The following is an 8,195-nucleotide window of genomic DNA, read 5'->3' as shown; positions in this document are numbered from 1 at the left end:
GGGGGGGCGTTGGGCCCCCCCGCCGGGCGGGCGGCGGGCCCGGAGCCGTTTCCCGCCGAGGTTCTGAGGGGGCGGCGAGCAGCGCCCGTGGCGGGGATCGAGGCCGGCGCTCGCCGCCGCAGGGCCGCTCCCCGCTGCAGCGCCCGCGCCGGTCCGGGGGGGGAGCTTGCGTCCTCCGCTGCGGTACCGGCCTCCGCCTTAGCAGCCCGGGCTCGGCCGTCCCCGGGCCTGATCGGCGAAGCTGCCCGCACCTGGAGGGGGGTGCCCGGGGCCTGCGTGGGCCCAGGCCGCTGCCCTGCCCCCGCCGTGCCGCGGTGGGACGAGAGGGCTGAGGAAAGGGGGGTCCGGGCGGGGGGAGGCCGGCCCCGCGCATCGCCTCAGGGACTCGTGGCCCCTGCGGGGGCAAACGCCGCCCTAACGACACCGCAGGGCTGCCTCCCGTGGGCTCCACGCAGTGGCACTAGGGAGCGGTTGATGTATCCCGCGCCTAGGCCGGTACGACCTTCGAAGAGGCTTCAGCCCTCACAGGTGACTTCTTACTGCAGGCGAGGCTCTCCGGCCCCGTGAGGCAGCGGAGCCCAACAGCCGACGGGACGCCTTTGTAGGCCACGGTGTCAACCCAGAGGCTGGATCCGTCTTGCAGGCGGGCAGCTAGGAGAGACCTGTTCTGTGGGAAGGGGGAAGGACAGATTGGCTGCGCTCGCAGCAGCTTGCGTGAAGTGAGTAAACACACTGCAGTCTTCCTCTCCTGTGAAGTTTCCTAAAAAAAAAAAAAAAAAAAAGCTTTTATTTCCCTACTGCCAGGCAGATAAGATGATGATAGCATGAATAATTTAAGCCCTTTCTTCATTTGTCACAAGGAGATCTTAGTCAGAGTAAGGTTAGAAAACAGTATCTCCTACTGCTGCTTTGTGAATGGGAAGATCTTAGTGCTTGTAGTTTACAAATGAGTTACCCAGCAGTGGGAACTGTGAACCTAACCTAACAGTGAGCCCAAACAGTTGTGATTTGCTCAGTGTCATCTTCAGCCAGATGCTTCTTCATTCATAGAGTGAACTACCTCAAGCAGTGGGCCACCAGTCCTAGTGGTGTGGATAAGTACTGGTGATAAGCGTATATCCTCTATATAGAGAGTGTGTGTGAGTATAATGTGTCCTAACTAACAATTAAAGCAGCTAATAATTAAGCTGATATTACAAAGAAATGCCTATTTTGTGAATGGAAATGAACCAGCCTCGACTGAAATAGGTCGGGAGGGTTGCTTCTTTCTTTTTTTTTTTTTTTCAACAGTACATCTTTTCCCCAATTGCAAAATGGAGTTATGAGTTTTGCTTACCTTTGATACACATTTACAATTTCTCAGATGGAAAATATTCTACTGGAGCTACATATTCTTCCAAACCTGTCTTAAAGGGATTGCAGAGGTGACAGTTATTCTAGGATAGGCTTGCTTCTTACACACTAAACAAATAATTTTTTCACATTTCCTTTAAAGTAGACAGTACTTTTCCTCCCAAACTATAATTGAGGGTAGATGAATGCCCTCACCACCTCTTACTTTAAGTAATGCCAACAAAACTTGCTGTGTGCTAGGTGTAATAGGGAGCTCACGAATATGAATCCATCTGTGAAGAGTACTTTATTGTTCCCCAAATACTTGATGTATTGCCTGAGGTGTACAATTCTTCAGGAAAATTTTCTGATTCAGTTAAAGAGAATGGAAAGGCCTTAACAAACTTGTTTATCTGGTTTGTCTGTTTACCTGCTTATCATTGCTAATCCAAGGGGCATAATTTCTCTCATCACTTTGTAACTTCACAAGTTAATTCATTATCTAATATAACCACTTTGTCATGCACAATATCATGGAAATCACATCATGAGTGCATGTCTTCTTAGCATACTGTAAGTCAGCATGCACACTGCAAGCTTTAAAAGACCAAATAGCCTTTCCCTTCGTCATCAGTTAGTTTTAAAGTTATAGTGATCTGTTACAGTGATTTGTTAGCTTTCAAATTACCATGGACTCTTCATAAGTAGACAAAACCTGAATGGTTCAAATAAAAGTCAAGCAGGGAAAAAAATAAACTAAAACTGAGTCTTCTCAAAAGGAAAATCTGTTTCCACTTAAGTGCAGGAGGTCTTTACAGAAAAGATCTAATCTTTTTTAATTCACTGCTCCAGAAATATACCAAGAGGTTCTTCAAGGCTTTCTGTTCTACTATTTTTGGTTCAAAAATGATGGTAAATATAACAGATACCAGCATTTCCTCTGTCAGTGCAAACTTGCAGAATATCTTCACCACCAAAAAAAAAAAAAAAAAAAAAAAAAAAAAAACACCAAAAAACCCCAACACATTAAAATCTCTATGTAAATATGGAATCAAGCTACTCTTGCTTTTTTGCGGTAGTATAGGTAGTTAAGCTTAGATGCATAGTGTTGATTGGGCCTGGAAGAAGTTACTCTGAGCCAAAAACTGTCCTATGCCCTTTATTCAGGTTTTACATTGTTAGTTCTAATTAGCTATCTCAATGTAAAAATGTGCCCCTTTTTGCACTGCAGCTATAACCTTGTTCTTATCTTTTAACCAATTGTTGCTGTATCTGGCTTTGTGTGGTAATTACCTGGTATTCCATAACATCCCATTAACAACAGTTTTGGATGCAGGGGGAGTAAAAGGAGGATTAACTATAAAAAGTGCCTCTAAATAGCATCTGTTCTTGCTACTGTTAGAGGCAAACTAGAGGGCCAGGTGGATAACTGGTCTGACCCTGTAGGGTATTTTGCATGTTCTGATGTACCTATATTTTTTGTATGGGAGTTTATGATGCAGCCTTTGAATCAATATATCAAACATATATGCGTGAAGAGCCACCTCTGAATCTGCATGGAATGATAATGAGTGTCCTAGGTCCTCGTATAAAACGAGAAAACTCTTGCAAGCATATTCAAATGCGGTAGCCCATCACAGATAAACATCTAACTCTGATGTGGCTATGAATTAATCTAGTCATTTTAGTTTACTTGTACTTATGTAGAAAGAAAAAGGGGAAAGAAGAGGAGCTTCTAAATCCAGTCTGTTGCAGATCTCTGAGTCTATTCCTACTATGAATATCCACTGGAAGGTGAATTCTCGGATGTACATTTTACTTGTCTGTGCATGCTAAATATTTCTTCTTTATTACATCACTTTCATTATTCCTGAGAAACACTTACACTGAAATTAAGGTGACATTTTTATAATAAATTATACCCAAAAAATGTCACTTTAATAAATAAATTATTAAAATCACAGGAAGGGGAAGGTCATTATTTGCATCAACAAAGGTTCAGATCTTGCCAAGAGGTGAATTTCACCTTGGGATGGAGAAGAACTAGTACTGGAAACAATTGTCTGCTGGTTTAATTTTTCTGAAGTCAGAATGATTATATCAGCAGAAACTTTATTCTGTTACTTCCAAAACAGAGGAGAAATGAAGTTACTTAGCAAAGTTAGTCAATAGCTGTAAACCACTGCAAATGGACACCTCTGTGTTTGTTCTGAAGATTTTTAAATATCTTAGGTGGTGCAAAGTAAATCAGTAAAGCAGACTGTCTTGTCTTGGTTCAATCCTAAATGTCTAACTTGGCTGTAGATGGCAAGGAGACAAAACTCCTGCAGACCAGAACTCTGAAGTTGGACAGCAGGAGGATTACTGTCAGAAATTACTCCAAATTCCAAAGGTTTACCTGACCAAAATTTATTATAATTGAGTAGTTGCTATGGAAAGCTGTGAACAAAAAAAAGATAAAAATTTAGTTGTGCTGGCATATACATGGCAATACAATTCGCTGGCAAGTTTGCATGGAAAATAATTCCCAGTCCTGTAAATATGTTCTTACATGTCTAGTATAGCTTCAATATTTAATAATAAGTATTAAGTCAGCTAATGAGGCAATAAATTGAACTGGTCTGAATTTTAAAAATATTGAAACAAGCCTGTAAAGACCAGAGTGACAGAAAACTGTTTCTGGACACAGCTGGACACAGCTCTAGCTTCTATGATTTTTTTTATTTAAGAAAGAATAGAGAATGAGAATATACCCACATATAAACTCCTAATTTCTTTCTTGTTTGCAAAACTAGATCAGAACTTCCAGGATTGTCTATAGATGGAACACAACTTTCTAGTACTTCTGCTTTCTTAGGCTTCATAATGGATAATCAAGGAAAAGTAAGTTTGCTTTCCTGGAAATCTTCTTTGTTGTGGGATAAGGGAGATGTGAGAATCTTCATCAGTGTTTTTTGTCTGAAAGGAAGGATCTAATGCCTCTTCAAGGAATCTTCAAAAATTAAAAGTGACACCTATACACAAACATGTGCATATTTCTGCTGATGGAGAAGGGTGACATGATTAACAACTTGCAAGACCTTCTGAACTCTGCTGTTATTTTCTTCAGATAAATGTGTGTGGGAATAGATGACTCATCCTGTGAAGTACAGACTCCTTGGTTTCAAATACTTCCATTGGAACTGCTTTGCCTAGACATCAGGGTGTTGGGTTTATTTATTTATTTCTGTGTGAGTCAGAAGTTCTGAATAATGTTTCTGCTTAGTTGACCACAGAAGTAGGAGACAAAGCTCCAGAAATTTTTTTGGAGAGTCAGAAATCAAATGGTTGTCAGAAAAGAGAAGAGAGAAAAAAAAAGAAAAAATAAAAGGGGAGGAATAGATAGCAAGATGCACAGACTTCATAAGCATTCATTTGCAAGAGATGGAAGATTCATAGGTTTGGTTAGTCAGTAAATGAACATCCACCAAATCCTAGAGTTTGTTGAAAATTGTAACTAAAAATGAATATATAAATGGAGGTGAAAAAAATGCTGTCACTGAAGAGCAGAAAGGTAAACATGTTTTATAAGTTCGCATTTCAGGCAAAAGTCAATGAGCAAAAGAAGTATTGACCAAAGATGGGATAGCATTTACAAAGTTTTGTAGATGTTTAAACAGGTATCCAGTCATAGCAAATGAAAAATCACAGACCTTGAGACATCTAGTTTAGCCCTTTTTCCAAGGAAGGACCACCTGTCCCTACAACATTCTTGGCCAGTATTTGTCAACCTCTTCTAAAAGTACTCTGTTGATGGAAACCAAGCTTTTTCACGGGCTGTTTCACTATTCTCACTAAAAGAAAGATTTCACCCATTATTTCTCCTCCTATCACCAAAGGAATTTATTCCCTTCCTCTGTGCAACTACCTTAAAATTAATTGAATGCTATTTTCACCTCTCAACATCAGTCTTCTGTACACTAAGAAAACCGAGTTCCTTCAGTCTTTTTTCACAGATCACAATTTCTAGACACAGAGTGTCAATAAGCATGAAGTCACCACTGAAGGGACAGAGGAATCTTGGATCTTTTTCAGAAGACCTCTAAGGGCACTGTGTCTAGGTGCTGGTTTTTGTCTATTTGACAGCTTCATAAACTTTGTGAGTATCTTTTTCTTTTCTTTTTTTTTTTTTTTTGGTAACTCTCTTGTCTTTTTAAAAGTATGTCAGATTCCCTACAAGATGTCCTGAGTAATATTGTTCAGTTCAAATGGTATTTAGAGAGTGAAAAAAACAGCATCAACATCAGGTTTATAACAAGGTGAGAACAGGGAGACTTCCTAATTAGTGTAGGAGGTCTCTTTGAGGAGAATTGTAAGAGTGTATGTCTGACTACTTTGCTAGGCGAAGAAGGGTCAATTGGCAGTATAGTGCACCAAAGTATTGATGCTATGAGATACGGAATAGAAGAAGGAAATTTTACCTTATTATGTAATGGGAATTTTGTTGGGAGCCCTCATAATAATGTGTATAATTCCATTCTGCAAAAAGCTTCCTGATGACTGCTTTGTGATGATACAATCCATAGTGAATAAGGTATGAAGCTGAAGAGCAAGGTTGTTGCATGGTCTAATTGTGAATAAGGTTGTAAAAATGGATTCTAGTCTTCAGAAAAAAGTTACAGACAAGATGGAAGTTTTAGGTTACCAACAAATTTAAAATATGCGTTCACTTTCCAGCTTTACTATAGACTGCTTCTCTGATTTTAAGATGAATACACTATTTCTGTGCCTTAGTTTTCCACTTGTAATGACTCACCATGAGTCAGGAGTGGATGACTCAGGTTGTGGACAGTACAGCTCCTATGGATTGAAATCAGAGCCCGCTTGATAGGTACCTGCATGATGTTTCCCAGAATATACAGGAGCCCTGAAGACTAGCAGTACATGTGCAGTGCAGTTCATGCAAGTCAACAATAATTTCCTTTTTGCCTGAGACTGGCTCCACCATCCATATTCTTATAACCTTTAACATCTGAAAAATGAAAATTATAATACTTCTTTTTCTGATTCATTCTTCAGGCAATTAAATGAGCTACAGTTACAGTTATTTGTATTTTGCATGGGACATAGTACAGCAGCTCTTCTGGTACAACTGTAGTACAGTGTATAGCTGTAGTTGTAAAAACATATAATTGATTTAGTTTGCAATAAGCTTTGTGGCATTCTAATGTACAAACTGGGTTCTTTTAAATTATTGTCTATCCCCATTACCTCTTGCCTTTGAGTTTTGACATTCCCTCTGCCAACTCTGCAATTCCATAAGAACTTCAAATGTCGGTATTTAACTTAGGTATTTTCATCTAACTAAAACATGATCATCTAGATACCACTATACTTCCTTCCTAAAAGTTCAAAAATGTAGTTGAGAGATGAATATTCTGCAAACACCCAATTGCTTCTGTTTGCCTAATAACTTACGCCTCTCAGTATCTATCTACCATGTGGTTCACAAATTTACAAGAGCCAAAAAAAGCAGATGGTCTGAACTCCCTTCTTCATACTCTCTCCCCATTAACACATATTGGTGAGAATCTCTTCCTGAATATGGACCCTCCCTCTGAAGCACTGCCATGTTAAAGAAAGGTTGTATAGTACCTGCTTGTGTCAGACTTACTGAGTGCCTCTAGTTTTAGTCCATTACTCCAAAATCTTTTATCATATGTTATCATTTGCATTAAATACAAGATAAAATGGAAAGCCACCCAAATATAAAAATAAAACATTAATTTTTGGAAACTGGCTGTAAAATTAAATTTTGCAGCATGAGTCTTCCCAACTAGCTATTTAATTAGGCTAATTCATAACACATCTGTCCCTGCTTGTGGACTTTCATATGAATGGTACTAAACAGATAAGTAATTGGCCAAACATTTATTAAATTTACCTCTTTCAGATCCAAAGCCACAGCAATCATCTCCACTGTTAGCAGGAAAGTGTGTGTTTTCTTTCTACACCACTGGGTGATAATCGATGGCAGACCCACATGTACAACCACTTCTGCTGAGTTACAAAATGCTACTCCATCATTATGGTCTTGGTGTCCAGGCTTCCCAGCAGGTCTGTAAGAAAGTGCATCATGGTTAGTTATAGATGGCCATAAAACCTAATTTCTGGATAATTCAGCCTTTAATATTAACTTTGTAGCTGAACCATTTCCCAATATGAGATGGAACAAAAAATACAGGTAGCATTGACCTCTAATTGCATTAAGATTGGATTTAAGTTATTTCTTACAATGATGCATTCCTGAGCTTCCACTAGCTGTGTGACAGACCTCTAATCTCTATAACACAAATAAAAGAAAGCTTCTTAGTTTGCATTGTAGAAAAAACCTACATACGGCAGCACTGCCATCTTCTGCTTGCTTTCTTTCATGCATGCAAGTACTAGCTTTATATTGCAAAGCAATAACAGGGGGCGTGCATTTTTCTACTAGTAGGTATCAGCTGAGGCAATAACATTTTCTAATACTCAGGGATAACATAAGTTTGGAGTTCCACAGATGTAGGGGGTTTTCACGTGTGAACGTTTTCTGGGCATAGAAAAGGACTTAGACATTTGTCCAGGATTTCTAATGTATCATATCCCAGCCAGAGCAATAGCTCAAAAATCCCAGGCAAATGTGTACATTTGCGTGCTTGTGCTGTCCACAAGGAATATATTACACCTGTTGAATATATGCTCTGCTGAGTTGATCCATACACAAATGTACACATTTGAACAGATCCAACTGATCTAACAGATCCTTGCAGTCTGCACAAGTACAGCAAGTACAAAGCATGAATGATCCATGTGTATAGGAGTAATGCAATGCAGTTGGGGTA

Source organism: Haliaeetus leucocephalus, unplaced genomic scaffold (assembly GCF_000737465.1).
Source record: "Haliaeetus leucocephalus isolate CR32 unplaced genomic scaffold, Haliaeetus_leucocephalus-4.0 Scaffold696, whole genome shotgun sequence".
In the NCBI taxonomy this organism is placed as follows: Eukaryota; Metazoa; Chordata; class Aves; order Accipitriformes; family Accipitridae; genus Haliaeetus; species Haliaeetus leucocephalus.
Note: the sequence above shows the minus strand (reverse complement) of the source record.